Below are 6,000 nucleotides of genomic sequence, written 5' to 3'. Positions count from 1 at the left end.
GACCTGTACTAAATTTTGGTCTTTTCTACTTTGATCAGATTTTCCACCTTGATTTTGAAATCTTCTTGTCTGGATCCTCTCTCTAAATGGATGGCATTAGATTTGCAGAAGATTAAAATGGGTAGGGTTCCTCCCACAGTTACAGGTGTTAGAGACTTGTAGTGTATAATTTCACAATTACATTTTCTCAAGCCAAATTGTCTCTATAGGTAATCCCTGATTTAAAAAATAGTAAGAAAATGTTTTTGTGGCAGACTTAGACAGATAAGTTGATTTTTACCTTGGATCAACTAGTGAGTTCTGATTATGAGTTTTTGACATTCTCAGCTTTTTGTGCCAAAACCAACTTACTTGCTATGGCTGAATTGCAACATGTGTTAGAATCTAGGTTTGGGGTTTGGCCCTGTTTTATTACAGCTTCAGAGTCTCCTTCCATATTAGAAACACTTATTGAGGCTGATCAGTCCTATAGACCCACAATCCATGTTTATAAATACTTATTATTGATGAATAAATATGACTGGGTCTTAAGCCCAAATGGAACAAGGAAATGGATTGTACCATTTTGCGTAATCAATAGATCACTGCTTTAGCATTTGTAACTGAAGCATCTTGGATCTCAGGCTTATTCAGCAAAAGCTCTTGTTCTGTGTATACAGGACACCACATCGTCTCCTTAATAAGGGTTTGTCTAAATTGGCTAATGCTGGTAGTATAACACAGCTAATGCTTCTTTTAACCAAGTATTTGGCAATGCCCAATAGTTACCTATTTTGGGGAGGAGGTTAATTTACAGATAAATATTGTATTGGAACACTCCTTAATATTTACTGATGTACATGTTCTCTTAAATTATCTACTTGCTTCCTGGAGGTTAACTCACAGTTACTGCAAATGGATTCTTTGCACCCTTTCAACAGCTAAAAGACTGATATCACAAAATTGGAAAGATTAGGTCCCTGAAAGATCCCCTCAAACTAGAACTGGAACCCCCATAATTAAAGATGCAAATATGCCCTTAATTTCTGCTCTGAAATAGAAAGCTGATATGACATTTTCTAAGATTTTTTCACAATGTGATTTTTCTTCATACCCAAAATAGTATTAGAAGATACATTCATATCCCATTGAGGTCCTATCTAGACCTTAGAATCAAGACATAGAGAGGAGAATTTAAGTCACACTTGCTAGACCTAAGTTATTGTTGTGTATGTCATTTACATGGGGATTATAATATTTGCATGGTGACCTATGCTCATGGCTGCAGTGCTCACAGGGTGGAATCAAGGAATCTGTACATCACCAAAACAGCAGCGAACATGTCTTGTAATTCATTGATTGGATCCAGATTTAGGCTGGATCAACTGCACTGGCACAAGTTATTGTTTTCTATTTTTAAACATTACCATTTTGCTGTTTTTATTCTTTCTTTTTTTAAAAAAAAAACAATTTTGCTGACTTTAACTGTTATTATTGTTGTCAACTGCCTTGGGCATGATTCATGGCAAGTTGGGATAAAAATAAAATAATAAATAATAAAAATAAAGAGTTGCTGGGCCAATAAGCACCAGCTTATTTTTCTCCGCTGTGGCACCCCAGTTGTGGAATGAGCTCCCCAGAGAGGTCCGCCTGGTGCCTACACTGTACTGCTTTCGTCGCCAGCTGAAGACTTTTTTATTCTCTCAGTATTTTAACACTTAATTTTAACTTAAATTTAAATTTTATTGTTCTAACTCTGTATTTTAATCTTATATCAATTTCTGCTGCGTGGTTTTATCCTGGTTGTGCTTTTTATCCTATGTTTTGTAATTGTGCTTTTAACCTGTTGGTTGTTTTATTGTGGTTTTAATTTTTGTGAACCGCCCAGAGAGCTTCGGCTATTGGGCGGTATAAAAATGTAATAATTAAATAAATAAATAAATAAATAAAATAAAATAAGCTTTGACTGTTCCCTGTCCTTTTTGTTACAGCCAATAAATGACCTGAATATATATTCAAAAGGAATGGGTTACATATACAATCAACCTTAAAATGAAATTAAGACATGATCTCTTGAAGAACAAGAAAGGCTGATTCAATTGGTTATTTATTTATTTCATTTCTATACTGCCCAATAACCAAAGCTATTGCTTGCCACATGTTTGGAGATGGTACAAACAGGTGGCCAGAAAAATTGGCCTATACATTCTGAGAGACCATTCAGTCATGCAGTAGAATCGGTTCATGGACTCCTGAGGTAGTAGAATGAACTAGACCTAGGGTTGGCATCAAGGGAAAGCACGGTCAGGCACCTGCCAAGGGTCCACACAGCAGCCGGGGCCCAATGACAAGATCCCTGGCATTGTTCTTCCTCTTCACCACCATTGCAACTTGCTTATTCACCTGGCTCTGGCTCTGGCCCAGACAGTGGTGGTGGTGAGAAGGAGGAGCAGGAGATGCCACTGCCTACTTACTCACTGTCTGCCCAGCAAGCAAGTGGTAGTAATGAAAGAGACTGAGAAGCACTAGAAGCTGGTGACAATGGCAATGGGAAGGTAGACTCCATGAGAGAGGGGGGCCATTGAGGTTGTCTTGCAGGCCACTGGAAGCAAATAGGTTATAAGCAATTCAGACCTAAAGTGCGCAAAATATCATTGCAGTATCTTGTACAGCAGACTCATTCCTGCTCGCTAATTAATGTCTTCCCTACATTAGACATGAAAACATATTGTCATTGTCATATAGCTTTTAGTTTCCTCTTCTATCGATCTTCCTTCCTGATAGGTCCACCCACATTTTTCACAGCAGTATTTTTTTCAAATGTCCATGACAACCTAACTTTGCATTCTTGGCATCATTTGGTCCCTCTCGATCTCTTTCCATTTATGCTACGCTGCTCTGTATATCTCCCAGATGATGTACTGATGCTTTCTGGTTGGCCAGACAGGTACAATCTGCTTTCTCACCAATGGCAGCTGCTTTGAGATTAGTCTGCTTTGCTATTCATATTTTGGGAGGCATCAACTGAGGGGCTGGTGCTGAGGGTGGATGGTTAAAGCATTAGCAGGGATATCTGACCAGCTGCCTACTGGTGTTCTCATTTAATGAGGGTGACTGGATTGCTCCTGGGCTTAGACAACAGATGTTCATGAAGCACCTGCCAAAACATTGCATGAACACAAAGTAATGCATCTGTGCAATTGTTCCACACTGGAGAATTAATGAAACTCAGAAGCTGCCTTCTTCTTTACTTTAACTGAAGACCCAGGCCAGGACAAATGATTGAAAAAGAGCTCAAAAGAATCACAGTTAGGGATGGATGAGAACTCTCCTCTGTAATGTAGGGCACTTGGCTACCCTAGAATTTACAAGGGCCCAGCCTTTTCCTTTGATGTTTGTAAATAATAATAATAATAATAATAATAATAATAATAATAATAATAATAATAATAAATCTTACCTGCCTATCCCTCTGGATCGAGGTGGGGAACAACATAAATACAATATAATACATAAATAGTTAAAAGAGCATATAAAAATACAATATTAAAATAACAATCACAACATCTTAACATTCTTAGGTTTAAAATTCATCTGGGTAGGCCTTCCGGAAGAGATTAGTCTTTATGGCTGTATTAAACTCAGAGAGAGTATTAAGCTGACAAATCTCCTCCAGCAGGCCATTCCACAGTCTGGGGGTGGCAGAAGAAAATTTATTTATTTATTTATTTATTTATTTATTTATTTATTACATTTTTATACTGCCCAATAGCCAAAGCTCTCTGGGTGGTTCACAAAAATTAAAAACCATGAAGAGCATAAAAACAACCAACAAATTTAAAACACACATACAAAATAGAATATAAAAAGCACAACCAGAATAAAACCACACAGCAAAAATTAATATAGGTTAAAATATGAGACTTAAACAGTAAAGTTTAAATTTAAGTTAAATTAAGTGTTAAAATACTGAGAAAATAAAAAGGTCTTCAGCTGGCAACAGAAAGAAAACAATGTAGGTGCCAAGCGAACCTCTCTGGGGAGCTTGTTCCACAGCCGGGGTGCCACAACAGAGAAAGCCCTCCTCCTAGTAGCCACCTGCCTCACTTCCTTCGGCAGGGGCTCATGGAGAAGGACCCCTGTGGATGATCTTAAGGTCCAGGCAGGCACATATGGGAGCAGGCGTTCCTTCAAATAACCTGGCCCCAAACCGTTTAGGGCTTTGAATGTTAATACCAGCACTTTGAATCGGGCCTGGACCTGGACTGGCAGCCAATGAAGTTGTAGAACGACTGGTGTGATATGATCTCGCCGGCCAGGTCCTCTGGGTAAGTCTAGTTGTGGCTGACTGGAGTAAACTTTTCCCAGAAGACCTGAGTGTGCAGGGCGGATTATATGACAGAAGGTGATCCCGCAGGTAACCTAGACCCAAACCATGTAGGGCTATAAAGGTAATAACCAACACATCATACTTCAGTGAAGTGATTTTAAAGTTGGTGCTCCATCTTGTCGTCCAAAAGCTAGGATGTCAAGCCCATCAATAGTTCATGAAGAAGAACACACATGACCTGGTGCTATGCTCCACAAGACAAACTCCTGGATCGCATCAGATCCTTGAAGAAGAGACCCCTCCTACCCCACTCATTTTGGACTATGTAAGGGGCAGTATGAAATTGGGCACAACGCTAACACAAATTGCATTGTACAGCATAAGCAGCCTCTAAAACAACATCGGTAACATTAGCTGTCGCAATGGGTTTTCTAGTGAATCCCATAGTGCCAATGAATGCTACTGGTGATGTGCAAGATGCCACTGACATGGGTACAATGTAATTTACACTAGCATTGGTGTCCAATTGGATACTGCCCACAATCTGCACTCTGGTCTCCTTTCCCTCTCTAATTCTGCTTTCTTTCCTACCTGCCAGGCTCTCTTAGCAAGGTACACATGCTTCCTCTGGCAAAGGGTTCTTTACCTTGGGCCATTTATATCCCACCTTTCTTCCTCTTGCAAGGTGGCTTACATGGTCCTGCTCCTTTCCATTTTATCCTCACAACAACCCTATGAGGTAAGTTAGGTTGAGAGACAGTGACTGGCCAAACGTCACCCAGTGAGGTTCATGGCAAAGTGGGGACAAGACCCTGATCTCCTGAGTCCCAGTTCAACACTCCAACTACTAGACCACAATTGGCAACCATGGCTTCTTTTCCCATTGACAATCACTAATGAGGATTAGAGGATCTCCACTTTCCCAATAAACAAAATGGAGAAAAACAAAGCAGGCAAACCCAAATTTCACCTTTGAATACACTGATTCGCTAGTTATTAAAGGGAGTGACTAATTCACATTAAACATGTGGAGCAGTCCAGCTGTGCCCCCCCCCCCCCCGGTCTGCCATGAATCCCCAGCCAGGTTCAGCCAGAGAGCATTTCAGCTAAGTATCCTTCGCTGAGGATTAATCTAAATCAGGGTGACACACCTTTTTCAGCCTTAGGACCAAATTCACCACTTCGTGACAACATCATCCAGTGGAGACTTGCATAGCTGGCTAAGCCATGAGAGGTCACGGGCATATTGACATCGCCATCACTTCACATCAACTCCAACACAAAGCTTCCCAAGGGATGCACTTCACACTTTATACTGCGAGTGATTGAGCAAAGGTAATTGAAGATACGTGAAGACAACACGGCCCTAAGCTAGAAATCAGTTAGGAAAACACAAAGAGCTAGTTTACATTTGATGTGTAATTGTATTCTTAATTTGATGTGTAATTATATTTTCGTCTTTTGTGGACAAAGCTTAAAATGCAGCTTCTCATTTTTTAAATAGATAAAATATTATATTTGGAAATGTGAAACCGCCTTTTATTGAGTCGTACTGTTAATCCATTTAGCTCAGTATTGTCTATTCTTGTCTAACAGCAACTTTCACATCCCCCGCTGTGTGATGTTTTAACTGGAAATGCTGGGGATTGAAATGGGAACCTTCTGCATACAAACCATGTCTTCTACCACTC

The sequence above is a fragment of the Elgaria multicarinata genome, chromosome 4, assembly GCF_023053635.1.
Source record: "Elgaria multicarinata webbii isolate HBS135686 ecotype San Diego chromosome 4, rElgMul1.1.pri, whole genome shotgun sequence".
Lineage (NCBI taxonomy): Eukaryota > Metazoa > Chordata > Lepidosauria > Squamata > Anguidae > Elgaria > Elgaria multicarinata.
This window is presented reverse-complemented; position numbering follows the sequence as displayed.